The sequence below is a fragment of the Aedes aegypti genome, chromosome 1 (assembly GCF_002204515.2).
Source record: "Aedes aegypti strain LVP_AGWG chromosome 1, AaegL5.0 Primary Assembly, whole genome shotgun sequence".
Classification (NCBI taxonomy): domain Eukaryota; kingdom Metazoa; phylum Arthropoda; class Insecta; order Diptera; family Culicidae; genus Aedes; species Aedes aegypti.
The window spans coordinates 217,327,905-217,340,631 of record NC_035107.1 but is presented as its reverse complement, the minus strand read 5'-3'; positions in this window follow the sequence as shown (position 1 = coordinate 217,340,631).

Genomic DNA, 12,727 nt, shown 5'->3' with positions numbered 1-12,727 from the left:
GCGTCGCTGAGTCGGTGACCTCTCATTAAGTAAATGCAACATCAACAATTACTTCCCCTATCTCAAGTTACGGCAAAGTTGGGCGTAGCCGGTAATAGCAATACTCATGGTTTTAGTATTTTTGTTTCAGATTAGATCAAGATTAACTTCCAAGCATTGTTCCTGGAAGCATTCTTGACGTGACTACCAAAGAAAAAAAATTTGGGGTGGGTAATGTCTATTACATTACCGCGGGGTTGACGTAGAAGTGTCAAGTGTATGAATTTGTAAGTGTACTAGTTTTGTGTTGTTATTGATCGGATGAAGTTTTCAGAAGTTAACTCTTTTTGGACTTATTTTGGTAGTCCTGAAAAGAACCATTTGTCGTTCTGTGGTTCCGAGAACCAGTGTTTGGTGTTCCAGGAATAATGCCAGATGATTGAATTTGTTTGTTTGGTCGTTGCTTCCTTGTGTTGCTTGGTTGGGTGATCGGTTTCTGGCCGGTTTCGCCAAACTCCTCCAGTAGATTAGATGTTTGATAGCTCGGGTGCTTCGATCGTGATAATCGATAGAATCGGTCCAGTGCTTTGGTTTGTAGCAATATCCATTGCATGAGCATTTAGGCTCTGTACATTGATACTCATCAATATGCAGGCTTGGCCGCTATGATCCAGTATTTCACGCAGTTCGTCTCAAAGCGTCACTAATCGATGATTGCCTAAGCGCTGCAGCTCATTCCTCAAGTCAACCCTCTTGGTAGAATTGCTGCCTTTGGCGTGATTGAACTTAAAAAGTAAGAGGTTGTTTCCGAGATACGACCGCCAAAGTGACGTTGGATAACATTAGCATCTTCTATTTCCTGGCTTGAGACCGTCACGAACTTATGAAAGATTTCTGAGAGAACAGCACCAATTTTCGACTCAACACTAACTTTCGACCGATTTTCGATACGGTTTTGGCCTACTTTGTATGAAAATCCGAAAATTGGCATAGAATTCTTGTAGGTCGAAAATAAGTGCTCTTCTAATCAATTTTCACACTATTTGTTGCCATTGTTGACCTATTATGAACATTTTGTGTTATTATTTGGTTGGTTCGATTAACTCTTCAACCGGTCGATGGAAGAAGAAGCATGAGCGATAACTTTTGCTCAACAAATAAATATTCCGCTTGAAGGTCCACGCATGATCCACTAAGATTGATTGCTTAAGTGGGTTCCGAAGCCTTTCGATACTCGTCGTATCCGTGGCGAACGTGCTGAAATTGCATTGAAGCACAATTTCAAACAACTGCCCTTTTCAGGGCCTCAATTGATTCAATAATTTATTTAGTTATCAATTATAGTTTCGGATGATTAGTTTTCAACGGAGATAAATGGCAAACAAAGTTTAACATAGGTTCCCGTCGTTCGGGTCGGGCGGCGGTAGCAGTCTTTTCTGTGTGCGTATTTCCATTCGTTCGACAATGTCTTACCAAATCGAAAGACAACAAAGCTGTTTCTTATTAGTTTTAGCTCTGTGTTCGACGAGTTGATACTGATCGCTCTAGTATCATTTAGGTAGCGATGGCGACAACGGCATTATGCGATCATCTCTAAATGCGAAACAAACCGGGAGGAATTCTTCATTCAAGTGCCGTTCGCAATTTATCCGACTCATGCACACACTGTCGAGGATCGCCCCGCGCGCGCACAATGGGAAATTTATTTCCCATTTATGGTTGCGTGCAAATGACTGACCAAAATCTGAATCAATCACATTCAATCATCAGTAATGTCGCTCTTCACGGTGGAAAATTCTCACAACTCTTTTAAAATGAAATTGTCGTCCTGAAAAGGACGGTTGGTGGTAGTCACCGTCGATCAAACTGGGTTTTCATTCCATTGTTAGACAGAAACACACCAAAAGATCACCGAAAACGATTAAATTAAAATGCGGTCGGTAATTTTGTGCTCTCTTGTCCATCCTTGTATTCGATGGTTTGCTCACTCCTCCGACGGTAATTATCAAGGTTTCTGGACGCATTCTCCACGAATTCGATGGGCTAGCTGGATGCCAAGGGCCATGATGAGCGATTACACGGAACCCGCAGCTTTGAGCTTGGGAATAAACAGCAGCAGCAGCGACGAACGTGTAAATTTTTTTCCGATATGAGTCCTTCTCCGGTTGCTGGTCAACGATTGACTGATGCGCGCGTGAAGTCGAGTTTGGTTGGCTTCAACTGAACACGAGATAATAAAGAGAAGTAAGAAGAAGACCGAAAGGGGCGTTTCCCTTTGAATGACGAAAGTGGCTAAGATATCGCGCAATGATGTCTGTGTCAGGAATACACAAGAAAAATGTGCTTTTCTATAAAAAATAAGACATGCTTAGATATTTCCCAATTTTTCAATAGTTTAGTCATGATAATCAGTAGTTTTCATTGTTGGAGTAGATTCGAAAGATTTCCAATCGATTGGTGCAAGAATCTTGAAAATCTATCCAGGCGTTAGTAAGTTATTAAAAGTCAAAATCTAACAACTTTTCGTGACGCGAGCGATTTTTCGTTTTTCGAAATTGTACCCCAGTATGTTGCCGTAAGACGTTATCCAACGTCAAAAAAATTGGAAGAGTTTGTCAAAAATAGCCCTTGCAGTGAAGTAACCCGCGACAAACCAACATATACCAATTGCTGATCCTGGCTTTTGTCATAGTCGTACACGACCTCGGGGAAAGTTCCACCTTGCGACTTATGAACAGTAAAAGCACAGGCGCTAACCATCGGGAACTGAATGCGTTTGCATTTGATTATGCCGCACAGTTTGAAAGTAAAATAAAAATTCTCTATACAGGAGTGAAATTGGAGTTTCAAAACCAAGAGCCTTACGTTGGCATGAAATATTTTGAACTCTTATAACTGTTTTCTGGTTAGCGAAATTCCTTGAATGGCACCTCAATTGAAAGACAAGACATCAAAGGGTCATGTCGTTTACTTACTGAATCCCACATAACTGTCTAAATAGTTTAACAACTGTTTTAGAAGAGAACGTTGATTTCAAGCAAATCTATAAATAGGGGTGGCTAGAGAAAATTTGACGTCATTTGCTTTCCATTCTCCGCTTGGATCGCATCTCAGCAGGCGACAGATCGTCTTGCTCTGACCGGGCGTGCTTCTCAGGCACAGACATCGATAGCGAAGGACTTCCCCGTTTGTCTTGCTTCGCTCAAATCAAACTGTCGAGCGAGCGAGAGAAGATGCCGTCCGAAGCCAAAGTCATCACCGCTGCCGCCGCCAAGAAGAAGAAGAAGAAGAGGAAGCAGTCCAAAGGAAAATTTGCGGTCGAACTGTGAACACGGTCGGGCAAGTCATTCTGGCTTTGTGCTTCACCGCTTGTTTGCATTCACCCAGCCATTGTCATCGCCGCCATCATCAGATTTCAACTTAAGCCCGGTGATCCACTACCTGTTATTGTTGTGCGTCATCCACGCCACGAATCTTTCGGTTCGTCGTATAAGCAAATAACTTGCTCAAATTTATACATTTGAGTTGAGGATTCCCCGTTTGACCATGGCAATCAACTGATAACATCCCGCAGTGTTATTTATCTGTAAGAGCATCAAAGCTAACAAAGCCATCGGCCCTTTTCAGGGCCATCAAGTTGGTGGAAAAGAGTTAAAAGAGAAATATTTCCGACTTTATATATGACTTCTTATATTCCTAAATCAATTTCACAGCTTCATACTAAATTTCATTTGTCATGAATAATTTATGACTCAACCATTTGAGATTGTACTCGCGGACTCTGCTTCAGTGCCGTCGGGGTGAGTGCTCAACATTCCACAACAATTGTAAAATAGAGTGGCATTTCCAACAGCGTCTTTGATGTTCCATATTTTGTGGGAACACTTTGATTAGCAAAATTATCACATGTAACAAAATTGCGACATTTTAAAAATGCATTCGAATAGACATTCTCATTGAACAATTGTAATAATTTTGGCACCCATGGATCAGAAATTTACCGTCATAATAAAGAAAACTATTGAATATCATGCGTGATTTTAATTTATTGTAAGCTATTAAAATAATGTTGATATTTTTACTGTCCATACGAACGCGCATGTGAATTTTCCAAGATATGTAAATCCCTAACCAAGACATCAACTTCATGTACCTTATCCTAGATTGGTCCATCAGAAGAAGGCGAAGAATACGAAAGGGAGGAGCATCATCTGCAATTCAAATTATGTAAAACATACTATCTTTGACAGATTCGGTTCATTTAAGGGACGAATGACCTTCGGATTAAAATCCCTCTGTAACAACAACAGGATTCGGTTCATTTCATTTACACTTTCGAGCTAGTAAGAACTTCTCGTGATAATATAGCTAGTAATATTTCTTAATGTGCTTACCAAAAACTTGCTATAATCTCTTAATTCATCTCGTAGCATCATACAATATCTGATTTATCACGAATAATCGACAATACGACAATTTGAGGATGTTCCAAGAACGCTGCTGCAGTGCCGTCGGGATGCAATAACAGCATAATGCTCATCTTGTACATCCCTTGCCAAGAAATCAATTTCATATAGCCTATTTTTCAGATTAACGCAATAGACAACATGTAGAAAAATCAATTCAGATCAATAGTTGCTCATTACAATTGGTCAAGAAACAATTTATTGATTTTAATGTCGCAATTTTAATACATTTTCCAATTTCCGTACTCGAGAATTTTGGAAGCGGGGGCCGTGATGCTCTGGATGGATTGTCCTCCATGACTGGTCCTGGCTGGATATATTCGTGGGGAGAAACTCGACCCTTTACTGCAGGAATTTCATTAACAACTCTTTGGTAAAGCAGAAATTTTCCGAGGAAAATTCTGATAAAAGTGAACTTTTTCAAAACAACTCTTATTGATTGCAATATTTATCAACAACTCTTTGTTAAGTAAAATCATCCTTAATAACTCTTTGCTTTATCGCCAAACCAAACCATTTCATTGAATTCATCATGTACAAGAATATGAATGGTAAGGAGAGGCAGATGGTGTATATTTCGCTGGCGTTACTTTCCAACAGGTCGCCGGTTCGCGCTGACTACTAATCCGTCCACTGAATGATTTTCAGTTGTTGCTTTCGCTTCGTTGATCTCTGGTTCCGTTCGCTACTCGCACACTGCTGTGGCTTTCACGCGCTCTTCTTTGCTGCTCCGCTGCTTGATCCGTTCATTATGCCGTTCGATTTGTGAATGAGCTGGGAGCAGAACAACCAGTGGTTTTATTTGCTCGAGCTCCGTTCACCGATGGCGAGTGGTGGGGTTCTCGCTTGGTTGTTTCGTCACTCCGTTCGCTACTCGCACGCGATTGGTCATTGCTTTCGCGCTATTTTCGTTGATGGTGTAATTCTTCGCTGAGAAAAAAAAGCAACTCTATTGATTTTTCATGCAAAATGACCGACTTTGATAAACTATATCTCAGTTATTTATGGACCGATTTGAATGAAATTTTCACAGAATATCAGACAAAACTTAAATTTTAACATATGTTTTTGAGTGATTTTTCCAATCACACGTTGAAAAGCAGTTACGGTTTGACTAAAGTGAATTTTTTGACGATTTTTTATAATTGACATAACTAAACATATTGAAGGAATAGCTTCATGGTATCTTCAGCAAAGTTGTAGACTTTGACGAGATGAATAAGTTTGCTGAAGACAGTTTTTGTGTAAGGCTATGAAATTTTAAGATAAAAAGTTTTGAATTTTTCGTCGAAAATTACAGTTTAGTCAAACCGTTATAACATATAAACTTGTGATTGGAAAAATTATTCAAAAATATATGTTAAAATTCAAGTTACATCTGATGTTCTGTGAAAGTTTCATTCGAAAATATTTCCATGATAACTGAGATCTAACTTACCAAAGTTGGTCATTTTGTATGGAAAATCGAAAAAGTTGCAAATGCATGCGAATAAGTTGGGGCCTTCCTTAGCCGAGTGGTTAGTGTCCGCGGCTACAAAGCAAAGCCATGCTGAAGGTGTCTTGGTTCGATTCCCGGTCGGTCCAGGATCTTTTCGGAATGGGAATTTTTATGACTTCCCTTGGCATAGAGTATAATCAGGTCCGTCACACTCGGGCTCAGATTGGGTACCACTTCTAGTACTGCATTTGGTCCCTCGGTAGTACAAAAGGTACCCAAGTTTGACAGATCGCAGTACACTTTTCACGGCATTCTAGATTACCTTATGAGCCATAAAATTTTGGGCAACTGCAAGGGACATGGAGGTCTTTAATTTGTCTTTGGTATAATCGTACCTGTCACACGATATACGAATGCAAAAATGGAAACTTTGGCAAAGAAAGCTCTCAGTTAATAACTTTGGAAGTGTCATAAGAACACTAAGCTGAGAAGCAGGCTCTGTTCCAGTGAGGACGTTATGCCAAGAAGAAGAAGATGTGAATAAGTTCTCAGTTTATTCGACAAACCAGCTGAATAATTCATGGGTGCACAACAGAAACAGGGTAGCGGATCACAGGGATTTAGTTGAAATCTGGAAACGTAGCTCAATCTTGAAATCTTGAGTGATTTCACAAACCAGATTCTGGATTAACAGCTCAGCAAGCTTCTAGCAGCGAGGTACTTCTCGCTAAGCAAGTTCGGAGGAGCTCTTACCAGCTCGAAAGCGGGAATGGAATGAAACTGAATCCAACGAAGGCAGCATGTTTTATAACCTTGGAATAGCAGATGATGCTCCTCCCTTTTGTGCTCTTCGCTTTCTGAACGACCAATCTGGGAAATGGGTATGTGCCAATAATGTGTTGGGCTTGGAATTACTTCAAAATTGCGGAGAATACTATTACGTGAGAAATTGGTCGAACATGAATTGTTGGAATGATTGGCATTCCCTAAATATTCAATACGAGCTATTGATAATTAATAGTTTTCTTTATTATGACGGTAAATTTCTGATCCATGAGTGCCAAAATTATTACAATTGTTCAATGAGAATGTCTTTTCAAAAGCATTCTAAACATGTCGCAATTTTGTCACATGGGATAATTTTCCTAATCAAAGTGTTCCCATAAAATATGGAACATAAAAGGCGCTGTTGGAAAAGCCACTCTATTTTGCAATCGTTGTGAAATGTTGAGCATTCACCCCGACGGCACTGCAGCAGCGTCCGCGAGTACAATCTCAAATGGTTGAGTCATAAATTATTCGTGACAAATGAAATTTTGTATGAAGCTGTGAAATTGATTTAGGAATATTAGTAGTTATAAATAAGGTCGGAAATATTTCTCTTTTAACTCTTTTCCACAAATTTGATGGCTCTGAAAAGAACCGATGGCTTTGTTAGCTTCGATGTTGTTACGGATAAAAACACTGCTCGGACCAGCAAAACTCAGGGGGCTTCTGGTATTTGCTCCTAACGGGATTGCTTCTTGACCATCAATGATGATTTCATCACGAGTCGAAATTTTGAAGCGCGGGTCAACAGCTTCTCGGCCGATTAAATTTGCGGCGGCGATGACGATGGCTGGGTGAACGCAAACAAGCGGTGAACCACAAAGCGAGAATGACTCGCCCGACCGTGTTCACAGTTCGACCGCAATTTCTACTGTGGACTGCTTCCTCTTCTTCTAGGCGGCGGCAGCGGTGATGGCTTTAGCTTCGGACGGCATCTTCTCTCGCTCGCTCGACAGTTTGATTTGAGCGAAGCAAGACAAACGGGGGCGTCCTTCGCTATCGATGTCTGTGCTTGAAAAGCACGTCCGGTCAGAGCAAGCCGATCTGTCGCCTGCTGAGATGCGAGCCAATCGGAGAGTGAAAAGCAAATGACGTCAAATTTTCTCTAGCCACCCCTATTTATAGATTTGCTTGAAATCAACGTTCTCTTTTAAAACAGTTATTAAACTATTTAGACAGGTATGTGGGATTCAGTAAGTAAACGACATGAAGCTTTGATGTCTTGGCTTTCGATTGAGGTGCTAATCAAGAAATTCCGTTAAGCCAGTGCAAAGTTATAAACGTTTAAAATATTTCATGCCAACGTAACGCTCCTGGTTTTGAAATTCCAATTTCACTCCTGTATAGAGAAGAAAGACGTACTTCTACGTCAAAACATGAATATAGCTAATATCCAATCTACGTAATAAACCGTAACAACGCTACTGTAGTTATAGCTCTTTCTGCCACACTAAACATGATGAAAGCAAAAATACTGTTGGCCCATTGGACATATCACATAAGAGCTTTTGGCCGAATAAAGTATCCTTGCAAAATAATGCGAAAAAGATTAAAAGAACGGTCTTTCGTCAAAAGAAGGCAAAATAATAATTGAAATTTTATCAGCCTTACTTTACTTAAAAGAATTTCCTATTATTCTAAGAAGGCAAAATTCGGCCAAATGTCCATAAGCCAAATATCTATATACCAATCATACCGTTTATCATGTGCTCTCTTTTTCATGGCAACCTATCATAAGAACTATTAATAACTCAAGTTGTTTTGAGTTTAATGCGCGTGGCACATCCTATTGAACATCAGTTGTTTTTTACGCATGACTTTTATAGCAAATTAAACAAAATTTTAAACTCAACATACACCAGACAACACGTTGAACACTTTATGGTGAATCATGAATAATTTTCAGTATGTAGGATACATTGCGATTTTTTCGGGGAAATGGTACATTAGGGAAAATATTTTTCGGGGAAGTAGTTTATTCGAGAAGACGTCATTAGGGTAAATTGCATTCGGAGAAATGGTTTTCGGGGAAAAGTCGGACAATCGGTAGAGGATTTTTAAAATACGTGGAGTGGAATAAGCGAATCCCAAACAAGCGGATTCGTTTTTCGCGTCACCGCGTATTTTTTTCTGGTTCCCAGCTTTTGCACGTTGACGCCGAAATTGTGACTTCAGTTGAGGATGGATTAGCAACTGGTGAGTTCGTTTCATGCTTGTGCAAATACGTTTGGGCATCGTGGCTGTGTGGTTAGTGTTACCACGCCTTTAGCCGCATCGAGTCAAGTGTACATTCAATTCCCGCTTCAGTCCGGAAAACTTTTCGTCAGGAACGTATTTCGACTGTGCCACTGGGCGTTGCATGCTAGTCCGTTTTCTAGTGTGGTGTTTCCTTTAAAGGGCAAATCGTTCACTGGAAGCATTAACGTGTCGGCCTCTTAAAAAAAATGTTGACAATGTTTCATTTATCTACTTGTTTCAACTATGGGTGGTTCGCAACTGTAAAAGTCGGCATAAGCCTTCATTCCTGTTAAAAAAAAAGGAGATACTCGTACATATTCTTTTATTAATTTATCACAATTACTAAAAATAGTCTTTGAACAGTTTGACATTACAATTGTCAACGCACCGAGAGATAACTTATTTGAATCGAAGCTACATGAATCGCATCACTTGCCAAGGTGAATCCTGAGCATATAGCATTTGATCCCTACCACTAACAAAACTACTTCCTGTGAAAACCATAGAGATGCAGAGGTGATCTCGGTTACACTAACATTCCTTCCCTTCCCTGCCGGCTACGTCCTTACGCACCGTTATCGACATTACTAAGTTTGGAGTCCTCGTAATTGTACATTGAAGATGGTACCCAAGCAACACACATGTTATAATTGAGCACTATCAACTCATATATGACCAGATCTGGTCATGTATCAGTCGAAAATGCTCAATTATAACAAGTGTGCTACTCGGGTATGCTTCTCCCAAGCTACTTCTGTTGGTTCCCTGCACACTTTTGATTACTCCTGTCAATCACGGAGTAGCAACTACGAATTGTACGGTCATCAATGCTTATGCTTATGTTTATCATATAAAACAGAAAAAAAACTGTCACTTGTGCTTACTGACGAACCATTTGTTTGGAATTTACATAAAAGTGCGAAGCTTAACCTTGAACAAAAACGTTGCAATGTCGCTAAGAATTCCGTGGTCGACAGCTCTGGTGCTAGCTCCAAATGTACAGCTTTGGTAACTGGGCACAAGACTGATGCAAATTTTAAAGTTTTTGCTCCCCTATACTAAAACGGTATCAATTATGATGAAAATCATTCTCCCAAAATCTGAAGTGATTTGGAAGAAATTTGGTTGTGCACACGCCATTTGAAGTTTACATGGGAATTACTAAGGAAAAGATAAATCTTTTGTGTTCAGTCCTCTTACTGCTCGTTTTAAACATTCTATAGAAAAGTGAACAAACCCTGCTTATGTGAAATCTTCCCAGCTACAACTTTGCCCAAGAGCACATTTCGATGAAACGTAAGGATAATTTGTTATTATTGATAACAAAGTCTAAGTCATGCTGAGATGATCATTCAATTACATTCAGAGCAACACTGCTTTATTGCTGTAGAACATAGTAGCCTGGATTACTTTGATCTATTCTTCCCGCCAGGAGTACCACTGTTGCCTGCCGAACAGTTGGTGAAGCATGCTACATGCAAACCAACTTTATGATGATGAATTACAATTTATCCTGACGTCCAATCAAAAAGTGGTCTTCGGCAAAGTTGTATCTGGGAGGATTTCACATTATCCCTTTCGGGACGGACCATATTTGAGTGATTATTTCAAAATTTACCTTATAAACTCATCATCTCGTAGAACAAAACTTTCTTTATTTTGGCTATTCTATCAATCTATGAACTTTTTAGGGTCAAATTCAGACCAGCACAATTGTGCTGGTCCGTCCCCAAGGCGGTCGATGTTCAAAAAAAAAATTTTTTTTTTGATTTTTTTTTTAATTTTAAAAAATTTGGACCCGTATTTTTTTATTTCGTCATTAGGGTGCTCTTTCGTGAAATAGGGTGACCCAAAATTCAAAAATAATTTTGTTTATTTTTATGTACAATAAAATAAAAAAAATACTTTTATTACATATAATAAATACACACTTAGTTTTTATTTCGTTGTTTGGTAGGCATTCTTACCGAAAACGCTCTGTAAATGAAAAACGAAATCAAATTTCGGTATCGATAACGAGCTTTACCTAAAAAACTTGAAAAAATAGGAAAATCATAAACATATTTATCTTTTTTTACCGAAATCGTCATTACATCTACCGAAAAACTGTAAATCGTTCAGATTTACTGTAGACTGTAAACTTTTACCGTACTTCAGTACAAGCGCAACAATGGTTTACCAAACAAATGTAATTTGTTCCAAACACCAAACATGCCGCCATATTTGTTTCAAAGTTCAAAACGACGCGTTTTGATTGTGTCCAATGATTTTTAAATGATGTGTTCGAGATCATTTCTTAAAATCTAAGTAAGATGAACAAGACGAGCGTTTGGTTCTTATACCTAAGTATGATAAGAATATTTTCTTGCAAATTTAATTACAGAGCTGTATTTTATGCTGGAATTTGCTATTTCGTTGTGGAATTCGGAAACATGAAGTCAATCCTGCTCTACGAAGTTTTATTGTACTTGTGAACTTCAGAATAAAGAATAATGTATTAAATGTCTATTATTGTATACATGAAGTGAAGACGAATATGAATACCCAAAATAAATTAATTTGTTTCATTTATCATCAATATGAATTTTCTTTTTGATGTTTTCTGTTTTATTCATCTGGAACGAAATACTGACTACCTGCTGATATTAACATTACGTTCGGTTATAAATTTTACAATTTGCTCGGTAATCATTAACGAACAGTTTGTAATATTTTGACAGCTGTGTTTTGATTTAAATTACTGATCGTTCGTTTAATCGTTTAAATTACTGATACTTTACCGAAAGCTCAGCGGTTTATAATTCGGTAAAAAATTACCGGAGTCGGTGATATTTTCTAAGTGTGTACATATGATTTTTTTTATAAAAAGATCAAAAACAATGTACGAGATATAAAAATATATATTCTCTCTAAGATTCAAAGCTTTAGGTGACGATGACGTTTATCGCTATAATTCAAGAACGAGTCTACGTCATAGAAATATAGGTAAACATACATGTGTGAAAACTAATTGTCTCAACCAAACCATCTTAGTTTTGCTATGTTTGTTTATATCCTCAAAAATTATATAAGATTTTTTTTTCAAAAATAATTTATGGAATAAAAATCAAAATTGAAAACAATAATTAACCTTTGAATTGTTTAGTGAAAAACTTATAAATAAATGAAAACCGAATTTAGTACTGTACCATTTAGTTCCACTAGAGTTTGTATCTTTTGACGCGCAATTTGACCTCCACTATAAGGCCGTTATCAGAGTCATGTACTAGACTCGAAAAGTAAGTTTATTTTTTTAGAGACCCTTGGATCTTTACCCGACAGCTTGGACGTTGATTACCAGGAATGATGCATTTTTAAGTGCAAATAATTACCATCAAATTTCTTCTTCTTCTTTCTGACGTTACAGAAGCCTGCTTCTCAACTTCTTATGAGCACTTCCACAGTTATTAACTAACAGCTCTCTTTATCAATCGACCAATTTTGCATGTGTATATCGTGTGACAGGTACGATCATACTCTACGCTCAGGGAAGTCGAGAAAATTTCCTTTACGAAAAGATCCTCGACCGGCTGGACTCTAACCTACGACCCTCAGCATGGTCTTGCTGAGTTTACTGTTATGGCTATCTTGCCCCCTATATCAAATTTACTTTATTTTATTTTTTACATCGAGTATTTTTCTTAAAATTGAATTTACGTCATTATAATATTAGTTTTATGTACTTGAAAGAACTAAGATGGATAGCTAACATATAACAGAGAATTCAAAAACCCTTCTA